Source organism: Aedes albopictus, chromosome 3 (genome assembly GCF_035046485.1).
Source record: "Aedes albopictus strain Foshan chromosome 3, AalbF5, whole genome shotgun sequence".
Taxonomy (NCBI): Eukaryota; Metazoa; Arthropoda; class Insecta; order Diptera; family Culicidae; genus Aedes; species Aedes albopictus.
Window position 1 is genome coordinate 369,568,475 of NC_085138.1, and position 13,091 is coordinate 369,581,565.

The 13,091-nt window shown below is 40.1% G+C and overlaps 1 protein-coding gene across 1 annotated transcript in view; it reads right to left on the bottom strand.

Annotated features, from left to right (window-relative positions):
- LOC109432299 (ral guanine nucleotide dissociation stimulator-like 1) overlaps positions 1-11,177 on the bottom strand; it is a 230,401-nt gene extending 219,224 nt beyond the window's left edge. The window contains exon 1 of the mRNA XM_062855559.1: positions 9,515-11,177. The gene's annotated coding sequence lies outside the window, so the exon portion shown is untranslated. The remainder of the gene's footprint in view (positions 1-9,514) is intronic.
- Positions 11,178-13,091: the final 1,914 nt, after the last annotated feature.

A 13,091-nucleotide genomic window follows, 5' to 3' on the forward strand; every position in this document is an offset into this window, starting at 1 on the left:
CTTAGCTTCCCTTTGTTTGATAGCTAATCGGCACAAACAGACGAAACACCCAGAACAATTTTTGGTGAAAATTCTTTGTCCAGTTAATACTACCATCACCTGGCGGACATATTGCATGACACACATCGTTGTTCAATCACGTCAACAGAAGGCGCTAGTATGAAACATCAAGTGTAAAGAAAAACGATGCGAGCGCCTCTGGATGTGACATCCACTACATACTATAAAAATATAAAATGATCGTTAAAAGCGTAGTCGATGGAAATTTTGCGTGTGTTATGTATGTCTGTCTATGTAATTGGATCCCTAATTACTGATGCCATTGAACTATTATGTTCAGTTATTTTTCAAGGCCTGAATAGGTATGTTATCTTTTTTTTTTTCAAGTTCTTTTATTTGAGGCTCAATCGCGTATAACGCTTTACGGAGCCGGAGATCTTTTTTGTACTTAATAGTATACATTATACAGAGTAATAACTTTTAATGATATCTGTTAGTAATGGGTGGAAGCCAGGGTTCTCGTGGCCAAAGATTTCACTGCAGCTCATCCGGGGGTGAATCGCATCTTGCTAGCGTATTCGGTGCCCTATGGTGTTGGTACCAACTTGTTGTGGGACTTGGTCTTCCGGATGGCCAGGAGCAGCTTGGTTACACAAAGAGGACAAAACAGAGAAAAATAAAACTGGAGAAGAAAACACAAGCGAATTAAACTTTTATACCAGCAGAGCGAAGAAAGTCGAAAATACATCCCATGTATGTGACATCGCGGGTCCCCAACACATTTCCCACAAGAACAAGGGGTTGTCTACCTCGGGCCTCAAGGGTATCCAAAAGAAGTGCTCTGGAAGCGTCATTATCCAGGCATTGCCAAACTACGTGGTCGATGTCATCATAACCGCCCGAATAAAACGGTATCATACATCAATTGTACAGTGTATGATTTTCCCATTATTCATGTTATCATAAACAGGATTATAAATCGATGATACAACATATCATATTGGTGATAGCAGTTATCATTTTGAGAATATCAATGATAGACCGAATGGGTTGTTAAGTATCGTTACCATTCAAAAACGCCAAATTTCTCGAACAAAAATTTCACGCGATCGTTCATGTTATAATCACTTTATCATCAACTTTATGATTCGGTGAATAATAAAAACAAAACGGAAATATTTCACCAAATCTGTTTTACCGATAGAAAAAAAAGCACACCCCTGTGGGCACTTCTCGGACACTGTCAATTATTTCTACGATTATGTGAATCGTTGTTTACATCCCCGGTGTTTTTTATTGTTTTGTCCGGGAATCGAACCGTGTAAGACGACCTTTGCTAACTCTTTGCGCGGTATTTACGCAGTACGCCAAATTGAATCGGTGATCGCGGTAGGTTGGAGCTCGGTGATGTTGTGAAAGTGAAATAGCCGACCCAGACAACCAGTAATCGTATAAGATGTTGCATAAGATGATAAAGTGGAGGCCATATGCGTGCATGCCTCCATTTAGGCGCATGTAAAATGTACGCATATCGCCTCCACTTTAACATCTTATTCAACATCTTATACGATCACTGGTTGACTGGGGAGGAAATAGCAATTAGTGAAAATCATCAGCTTCGGGGGAGCTGTGATGCAAGAATTCTACGTGAAAAGGAACATTTAAAATAATCCACTTCAGCAAGCTATGATGCTATTGTAGTCGGTAAAGGTAAGCTATCACCTGCTTTCACAAAACTTTCAAGTGTTTGCAAAGCTTAGGGAACGGCAGCTGCTGGCATGAAAACAGTTTTTTAGTGTGGCAGATTTTGGTGGCAAAATTTTCCTCGCAGTCGCATGAACAAAATAGTGCATTCACTGCAGTGTTGTTTTTGATGCTCAGAAGTACCTAAAGACGAGCTTATAGGTGTGTGATTTTATCACTGATGACAAAACAGTAACGCATGCTATAGTAATTCTATGCCATTGCATTGCTTTTACTTAAAAAGGTCCACAAAACTCGAAAACTAATCAGAACGATATTTTTAGAAATGATTCATGTATTATTGATTGTATCGTTATCATAAATGGTATGATACCCAAATAATATTGAATAATGTCAATTTTTCAATTCCTATCATTGAATCATAAAACGATTACTAGTTTTGTAATAATCATTCCACGAATGGACGTCTTATGATATGAGTGATAGCACGAATTGTAAATTTCTATGCGGGCGGAGCCGCACTTAGTACAAACATTGCTCAATGCGACGTTAATCCTGTGTAAATGCGCATCTAGCGAGTAATGGTTGGACATAAGTCTTGACATTACGCGAATGAAATTGCGACTTACATCCAAACCATACCACCACACTCGCAAAGAAATATTAGGAATAATGGAATGTAACCACCGTCCCAGCTGGCCATCTCACCAATCATATTGCCAACTTTGAAGAGAACTCTGGCAAACAAAATGGAAAAATTCATCATGTGAAATTCTTCTATCATAGATCTCACCATCCTGTGCGCCCACCTTTGCGAGAGAGTTCGCCTTCTTATTACCATAAATTGAACAAGGTGAGGGGACCCATACATAGGTAATCTTGTATGATCTTTCGACCAGTGCACCCATCTGCTCCCTTATTTTTGTAAGAAAGTAAGATGCATGCTTTACAGGTTTCATCGACAGAAGTGCCTAAATCGACCTAAGGCTATCCGAGAAAATGAAGAAATGGTCTACAGGCATGTTGGAAATCATCCCCAAAGCGAAGTTGATTGCTGCCAGCTCTGCAACATAAACCGAACAAGGTTCCTGAAGATTGCGTAAGGCGGTGAAATTTTCATTGAAGATACCGAAACCAGTGGATCCATTTATGCGAGACCCATCAGTGAAGAATCTCTTACAGGAATTGACATTTTGGTACTTTTCGTTAAAAATGCAAGGAATAAATACACCACGAAGTTGATCTGGTATTCCCTGAATAGCTTGTTTCATGGGCAGATCGTATTTAACAGAGGAACTGCCATTAGTGAAGTGTACACGAGGAGGGTTATAACTTGGTAGGCTTATGTCAGACGACATGCAGAACAGATAAATTCTCATGAATTTTGACTGAGTGTTCAGACTGAGCATTTCTTCGAAGTTTTAAATAACAAGTGTGTTGCTCACTCCACACTTGATAAGTAACCTTAGCGAGAGCTCCCAGAAGCGGTTCTAGAGAGGTTTCACCCCTGCCAGGACCTCTAGGCTCGCATTATGTGTTGAGTGCATACAGCCGAGAGCAATACGCAAACAACGGTATTGAATTCGTTCCAACTTTATTAGGTGGCAATTTGCTGCTGAGAGGAAGCAGAAAGAGCCATACTCGGGAACAGAGAGAATAGTCGTTTTGTAAAGTTTTATGAGGTCTTCCGGGTGAGCACCCCACCATGTTCCGGTAATTGTGCGTATAAAATTGATCCTTTGTGGACATTTTTGCACCAAATACTTAGTTTGGGTACCCCATGTGCCTTTTGAATCAAACCAGACCACAAGATATTTCGAAGTTAAAAACTGGTCGATTTCTGTTCCCAAAAACTTAAGTTTCATTTGGGCTGGATTGCGCTTTCTAGAAAAAACAACCAATTGAGTTTTTTTGCGGAGCAAACTCGATCCCCAAACCTCTTGCCCAACCGGACAGATTATTTAGAGAATTTTGCAATGGTCTTTGCAACATGTCTGCATGTGGGCCTTTTAGAGAAACCACAGCATCATCTGCAAGTTGTCTCAGAGTGCATTGGCCTTCCAAACAACTGTCAATGTCTTTCACATAGAAATTATAAAGCAAGGGACTTAAACATGAGCCTTGGGGTAGGCCCATGTAGCTAATTCTGGAAGTTGACAGTTGTCCGAGATTGAAGCTCATGTTTTTCTGACAACAAATTATACAAGAAATTATTTAAGATTCCTGGTAGTCCACTATTGTGCAGTTTTTCTGAAAATATTCCTATGGAAACTGAATCAAAAGCGCCCTTAATGTAAAAAAAAACTGAAGCCAATTGCTCCTTTTCCGCAAAGGCCAGTTGAATATCTGTTGCAAGCAACCCTAGACAATCGTTTGTTCCTTTGCCCATGCGAAACCCGAACTGTGTATTTGAAAGCAAGTTATTCGATTCAACCCAATGGTCGAGTCGCGGTAGGATCATTTTTTTTCTAACAATTTCCTTAAACATGACAACATATAGCAATTGGGCGGTATGAATTATGATCAGACGCTGGTTTACCAGGCTTTTGAATAGCTATTACTTTGAACTGTCTCCATTCATGTGGAACGATGTTGTTCTCCATTAATGAGTTGAACAGGTCCAGTAATCGTCTTTTTGCGATATCTGGGAGATTCTTCAGAAGAAGCTGAATTGTTTGATGAAATAAGAGCCATAGAGAACTCCAGCATGGAGAATGGTCTGTCCAGAGAGACGTCTCTTGAGGAAGTTTCCCAAGAGAGCAGTTTGGCTGTGACCGAGTTTGGACAGACCTTTTTTGCGAAGTTGAATATCCAGCTATTGTATGTATTCGTCACTCTCATTAGAGGATGAGTGGTTTCGCATGTTGCGAGCCACTCTCCAAAGCGTTGTCATCGAAGTTTCTCTTGAGAGACCATCAATCAAATCTCGCCAATAACTACTCTTTTTTGCTTTCAGCAGGTTTTTTAGCTGTCTTTCACACTTAGCGTACTCTTGATAAAGATCTGAAGTACCATGCCTACGAAAAGCTGTGAAAGCATCAGATATTTTATGATATAACTGGGTGCAATCATCATCCCAGCCTAGTGTGACTGATCTTCTTTTGAAGGTTGCACTTGGAACACGCCTTTTTTGTGGTTCTAATGCACTCGTGTAAATCAGTTCAGACAGGAATCGATACTCATCCAAAGGTGGTAGTAGATTGAATGATTCAACTCCAAAGGATACCGCTGCTGCAAATTGTTGCCAATCGATATTCCTAGTGCGGTCAAAAGGAACCTGAATTGGTAAGTCTGACCTTGCACTATTATATTTGATGGTGGTTATAATGGGCAAGTGATCACTACCATGAGGATCTTCGATCACCTTCCACGAGCAATCGAATGATAGTGAACTTGATGCCAGTGATAGGTCAAGACGACTTTCTTTGCCGTCAGACGCAATACGTGTCACTTCACCTGTATTCAAAACGTTCAAGTTGAAATCGTCGCATTAATCATAGAAAATGGCCACCCTGTGATCGTCATATGGTTCGTCCCACCCAGTACCATGTGAGGCCATATCACCCAGAATTGAAACTGGATGTGATAGTGAAGAAACTGCATTCCAAAGATGTCGGCGGTTAATTGAAATTCTTGAAGGTATGTAAACGGAAGCTACGCAAAGTTCTTTACCCTTTACGTTTATTTGGCAAGCGACGATTTCTACGCCAGGGTGAGTCGCGATTGGAATTCTTTAAAATAAGTAAGTCTTTTTGATCCCCAAAATAAATCTCCCATAATGGTCATCTCGATCCTGGCGTATAATGTTGAAATCGTGGAAGTTGAGTTCATCTTCAGTAGAAAGCCATGTTTCACAAAGGGCAAATATATCACAGTCAGAGTTGTGAATCAAAAACTTAAACAGGTCTAATTTAGGTTTAAGACTATGACAGTTCCGCTGTAGCACAGTGATCATATCTTGAACCTCACTTGATGAATTATCCATCGAAAGATATGATCGCAGCAAGGAGGGGCCATGATTGTGTCAGATTCCGAAGATATTCTTCTACTGTAGGCTTTCTGGAGTGCCGCAAGGCAGCAATTTGGGACCGCTGCTATTCAATATATTTTTCAATGACGTCTGCTTAGACCTTCCAGCTGAATGCAAATTGGTTTACGCTGATGAAAAAATGTATTTAAGGATAGAATCAGCTCTGGACTGCCAAAGGTTGCAAAAACTAGTCGACATTTTTTTTTCGAATGGTGTGGACGCAATCTTCTAATAGTGAGCGTAACAAAAAGCTCGGTGATATCGTTCATCAGGAAGAAAACCCCAATCATTTGAAACTATTTCATTGACAATCGGCCACTACATCGAACTAATGTGATGAAAGATCTAGGAGTACTGCTGGATTCTGAATTAAACTTCAGGGAGCATTACAGCTACATACTTGCCAAGGCAAACCGCAACTTGGGTTTTATTTTCAGGATATCCAATGAGTTCCGCGACCCTTATTGCTTGCGGTAGTTGTACTTCAGCTTAGTTCGCTCCATTCTGGAATCCTCGGCTATTGTGTGGTGTCCGTATCACAATGTTTGGACTGAGCGGATTGAAAAAGTGCAGGCAAAATTTATTAGATATGCACTTCGTTTCCTTCCTTGGCGAAATCGAGAACAGTTACCGCCGTACGAGAGCAGATGCCAGTTATTAGGAATGGACACGCTGGGAAGACGCAGGACAGTAGCTAGAGGGTACTTTGTGGCTAAGGTCCTGCTGGGTGAAGTTGACGCTTCATGGATACTAGCTCAGTTTGACATCAACATCGGAGCCACAGCACTGCGACAACGAAGCTTCCTACGACTTCCATTTCACCGGACTGTTTACGGACAACATGAGCCCATTGGAGCTGTGTGTGTTGTTTTTAATAATTGTTTATCAATGTTTGACTTTAATATTAGTGCTAAATCTTTCCGTAACAGATTGTATAGATCACTTTTATGAGCTTTTTAACTCCTTTTTTCATGTAGACCGATGAATGTACACAATAAACAATAAACATATCAATAACGCCTCTAAAAGTTTCTGGAAGGCCGAGGGTATCATATAAGCGATTCACGAGAACTCTAAAAGTAAACAGTCCTCGCTTGGGTCTAGGAGGCTTGCTTGAGCTGCGAGGAACTTAAGTAGCTTTTTTTCTTGCTTCCTTGTCGAATATTTCTCTTTGAAGTGTATTTAACAGCCGGAGACGAGGGTGACAGGTTCTTGCTACAACATAAATCTGAAGCTAAAGGAACCTGATATGTAAGTTATCTTTATCATACCCTGTTCTTGAGCTTCTGTGAGATGTTTTAACAACATGTAAGTATAAAAGAATATTTTCAACATAAACACGATATGTTCTCCAAACTATCTTGCAAACATTGTGCCATCAATAAAATACAGCTGTGTTCATAAAAATAGCAGTGAAAGCCGTTTTCCATACAAAATGACCAACTTTGGCATGCTGTTACTTTGTTCTCCTATGAGCGATTGAGCTGAAAATTTGACAGCGAACTACAAATATGGTGGATATTGTTATAGCAAAATCTGAGAACTTTCAAAGCACGTGGAAAAAAGTTAAACACTATGTGAAATCGTTCAAAATAATAGCAGTGTAAATAAATTGAAATGTAGCTTTACCTTGAAAAAGCAAGAAATATTTTCGTACGCTTTTCAAACAGTTTCCGCTTGGGTTACAAGATAATGTTTAAACTTAAAAATTTTAAAAATGTTTGCTGGGTAAAAAATATCAAAACAAACACTGCTATTATTTTGATCAATTTCACATAGTTTTTAGCTTTTTTCCACGTGCTTTGAAAATTCTCAGATTTTGCTATTACAATATTCACCATATTTGTAGTTCGCTGTCAAATTTTCAGCTCAATCGCTCATAGGAGAACAAAGTTACAGCATGCCAAAGTTGGTCATTTTGTATGGAAAACGGCTTTCACTGCTATTTTTATGAACACAGCTGTATATATTGTTCCGCAATCGCGTACATTTGTAGATTTGCGATGTACACAACACATTCGAAACAGCATTGTTTCGTTTCAACTTATATTGTTTTGCTCATACCCTCCCCTGGATATTCGATCTTGACGCGATGGGAGGGCTCAACCCATTAGCACTTTAGCGCCAGTTCATTCACCACCGCTTGAACTTTGAGCTAGATATATCTAGTTTACGAGTTGAGCGCAAGTGAAGGAATCGCCGTAAGTGCTAATGGGAACCAAAGGAGTATCCGTCGTGCATTTATCACAAGTCAAAAACAAATTATAATTCAGCTTGCATAGACCTAATCTTTGCATTCTTTGAATTTTCTCAAATTTAACAATAATTATTAAATTTAACGTAACGCAAGAGTGGGTAGAGAAGGTCTCTGCGTTACACTCATCATTCGTTACTTGAATTCGTTAGTACACAGGACAGGGGACGCTAGGATAAGTTGACTTACAGCCTTACAGATTAGATTCATTACAATTAGAAAATTATGGACTGATTAGGTAAAGATAAAACTGTTGATTATAGGAGTTTGTATTTGTATTTTTTATTTTTATGGGTTTTGTGAATTTATAAAAGTTGACAAATAATCATTATCATTTTTATTTTTGACAAAAATCAGTTGACTGAACTTTTTTGTTTTTATATTGACGATATTATTTCACTGATCAAAAAAGCAGGAATTTAGTTAGGATTTAGGACGGTTGACATTGTAAAGGGTTACGATGGATATAACATTACTTTGGACTGAGATGATCACAGATATGCAGAAGACGACTAGCGAAATTAGAAACACAATTTGATACATTATTGACTATATTTTAACAAATAGGGTTTGACAAATTTCTTTACAATATCGAATGGAAGCTCAAAAAGTGTTATCTAACACTAATATGAGAGTTATTTGGAGATGATGCTGGTGCTGTCAATGACTAACATCGGTTATTGACACTATTGGTAATCAGCTTGAAATAATTCTCAGAATGTATTATAAAATAACTGAGGATATTATCTGATTATTGTTTGGGGAAGCTGTCAGAAAAACTAGTTGCCCATATCGGCTAAAAACGCTAGTTCTGGTAGCTGTCTTCGAATAATTTTCAGAAATATCAAATCTTTAAAAATTAGCTACGACACTTTTTTTTTCTTTTTGCTCTTTGTATATTTCTTAAGAATAGTACTCTGAAGGCGTTAACATAGACATAGACACCCTTTTTTATCTCTGAATGTTGTCCAGTGACCTCGGAGATTTTCGATTATTGAAATATTGTTCAATTATCAAATCATCTTTGGAGCTTCCATTCGATCAAAACACTAGTGCGATGGGAAAAGTTAAAAACAGTATTTTTAAAAACTACTACGACCTAATGCTAATTACTACACACTTTGATCAAGTTGACGACATCGTCTAGTCCATCGTGAGTATTAGTCCTAGTAGGGGGAAAGTTGGGAAAGGGTCCAGGCTTTGCCATCAGCTGTCCTGCAGCTCCACCTGGTCACTCTTCAAAAAAAAAAAAAAAAAAAAAAAAAAAAAAAAAAAAAAAAAAAAAAAAAAAAAAAAAAAAAAAAAAAAAACTTATATTGTTTTGCTCATACAGTTGTAATCCAGTGCAATTTGTGAACAAATTGCGAATTATGAAACTCGAACAGTTTTCCACTGTATCCGATCCATACGAATAAGCAGACAGACCACCAGAGATCTGCCGAAGCCCAAAAACGCTTTTCATGCAATCCCATCAATTTTACATAACAATCCCTCACTCTCCGAGACCCAAAATCAAGATCTCTTACCTATCGCATTATTTGGAAAGACAGCCAAGTTGTTCCACCGTCAAATTGTGCATGCCTACATGCACCGCTGCACAACTGCATATGTTAATGCTTAAGTTCCTTCTTTCGTGACGATAACTTCGACGACGACGACGACGACGACTTCGAGGTTTCTCGCATTCCGTCCGTCGAAATCTTTTGTCTTTTGCTGTGTCTGCCTGTGCGGAAGAAGGAACTGCCTGCTACCGTCCATCCATCCGTCGTATGTCTCAGTTCGTAAAGCACTGCTCCACCACAACTACAACATCACTACGGCTAGTTTGTTTAGCAGCCGCACTACCATGGGCAATGGGAACAACTTTCATTTTGACATTTTGCTTGCACTTCCCATTCGCTACATCATTCGATTGTTGTGAAAACTGACAACTTCATATTTTTCAACAACATTCCATTCACTGGTCAGCACTTGATTGACACACAGATACACGAATACGCCCACGCACACACAATCAACACGCTCAAAATCTCGTCAAGAATAGGATTTTTTTTCGTACTCCACGGTCAACTCTGACAGCGACAAACTGTAATTATGATTGTATTTTTTATTATTGTTGTTTTCTTCTTTGGGTAGCTCTTCTTGCGGTCAGTACCGATCACTTCATGCGTGAAAGGGAAATAAGTCTGCCAAGGCTTGCTACGATTCGTTGAGCCGCTGGAACTTCGCACAAATCGATCGCGAGCGATCAAAGCAGTAGGCTTTCGCAAACTTTGTTGCAGACAAAAACACTCCGTAGCACCTAACAAAAAAAAAACTGACGGCGACGGAACCAATATCGAAACACCACCGCAAATTATTACTGCACCCTGACTAACGCAATCCGCTCTCGTCCGCCTATCCGCGACTGCAGCTGCGGTCGCGATCACACGGGTAATTCTCGCGTAGTCACGGAGATCTCTCTCACGCAGAGCAGCTCAGAACTACACCAACACACTGACAGTGCGACACCTACCGAAATCTCTTCAACATCTCCAATCGCAACACCGCGGCGGGTTAGGCCATTCTAAATTCCACTCGGTGTTCGCGCTTCTCTCGAACCAATCACAAATCACAGCAGGCTTTGTTGCAGTATGCAGAAAACTATTTTGAAACAGTAAAAAAAGCTAATCCAACTGCTTTGGATTCCAGCCCGCGATCGTAGGATTGCAACAACTGAATTCCAGCAATCCACTTTGAGCAACTCCGTCGACTGATGTAACACCTATTGTCATTCGAATGATGATTTTCGCGTTTCCGCTAGGCGCATACGCCTCACGCAGAAATACATTCACGATCGTACGAACCACCTATACCGTTTTGGTGAGACACTTTCATTTTTTCTTTTATTATTTTCACGAATTCCGAAATCCAGACACTGTTCACTTAAAAAATCACTATAATTCTACAAATTTAACCTTCTTCCGAGATTAATTTCACTTCTCCATTCGTCAATTGCCACACTCACTCGAATCGATTTCAGTGTCTATCCAATCACAAACCCCGCAGCGCAGAATGGAAATAGGAAGAAGAAGAATGTCCAAAGGTAAATATCACGCGACGCGACAACGTAACGTCGTCAATCGATCGATCGCGCTGATTCGCGCTGATCTTCTACTACCGAACCGTACGCGAACAAAACACAAACGAGACTGCCTGTACCGATGCGATGTCCGATGATCACCGACCACCGTAATTCAGCAGTTTGATGGAGAGGTGTGCAGTTAATGGGAGTGTGAGAGATGAGAGAGCTTAAGTTGGAGCTTGAAATGAATCTTATTATGGGTGATGGTCGTGGGTTAAGTTGTGCATTTTAGGTGTTGAGTTTTCATTCAACAGGTAGGCTTAAGCTATGGCGACTTCCGCACGCATAAAATTGTGATTGGGTCGAAAACACACGATTTTCATCTGGCAATTGTACCTAATTAAGATTTTTAGCTTTACCTGTCCTTCTGAATGTTGTAAATGATATCGGAACCATCAAATACCAAAATTTGATTATTTTTCAATATTTTTCATTACTGAATTTAACGACAGTTCGAATCTGAACTATTTACGTGAATCCAATTCAGTGTGCACCATTCTTAGCGTGAATATTCATTCGGGTAAAGGTGTTTGCAAAGCTTGCACACACACCTGTGTACATCGGTCTAACCCTCTCTCCGGTGACCAGCGATACTCAGAATAATATTCAGCCTAAAGTTATGCATCACCATACCTGTGAAATTTGAATGAAAAGTTATACGTGACTTAAAGCAAAATATCTATCAGGTATCAGAAGACCGGCACTGTCACTTTATCCTCCAGTAGGATCCAGTCAATATTGTCGTCTATGATTTAGCCATTAATATGATGAGGGATGATTGACCTTATGGAGTATGCGCCGTAGTAAAAAGAACACAACTATGACGGCCAAGTTTGCATGTTGGCGGATGACTTCGAGAATCAACGTTTTATCGCGGGATGAAGTTCCCTAAAAGTAGGGATGATATTGATGGTTCAATGGTTCAATCGCCGCGAATTGATGTGTTGGTGGTTCATCGATTGTTTTCGCCGAAAAAATAATAAAACTGTTGTTTTGCCAGATTGTCCGGACGTTTCGGTCGATTTTACTGGCCTTCGACCATCTTCTGCGGACTAATCTTCTAGTCGTCTTTTCACTATTGGACGACCATTACTTTACTAATGGTCGTCCAATAGTGAAAAGACGACTAGAAGATTAGTCCGCAGAAGATGGTCGAAGGCCAGTGAAATCGACCGAAACGTCCGGACAATCTGGCAAAACAACAGTTTTATTATTTTTTCGCCGAAAACAATCGATGAACCACCAACACATAAAAGTAGGGAAGTGAGCATGTTCAAAATCCACTACTAGATAAAGCAGTATTCAGGAGAAACAGCGACAGCTGCCGATAAATATCTAACGACCAGGCTCAGAGTGAGACACAATGAGGCCAAAGAGATGAGGCTCCATAATCTTAACTTTAAGATGGCCTCATTGTGGCTCACTCTGAGCCTGGCCGATAGATATTTATCGGCAGCTGTCGCTGTTTCTCCTAAATACTGCTTTATCTTGTAGTTCTGTCTACTTTTTACTGCTTTATCTTACAGTTCTGTCAAACATGAGAAGCACTCCACAACAGGGCTCGCAACTTTAGAAGTCGAGCTTGGCAGAGATTAGGAAGAAGATGGACGAGGTGTACGAGTTCGTGAAAGATAAATATAATGTGCACTTGAAGATAAAGCACATCGTGAACAGCATCAAGTCGGCCGTTTTAGTGGCGGAACGGGAGCTAAAGTAGCTCAGGTTGAGAGCTGAAACATCAGATAAGGTTTAGTGGAAACCGCTGAACGAGCAACGGTAGTAATCCAGGAGACGCCATGAAGCTACCGGAGAAAAGAGGAGGAATCGTTCGGAGAACTGAAGAGTAATCAGAAATATGCTGGAAAGAACAGTGGAGAGCGCACCGTGAAAAGTCAGCGACGGAAGAAGAAAAAGCGCAAGGAGACGAAGGAAAACAGAGTGGAATCAAACAAGAAAGAAAACGACGATGAGCAGTAAGC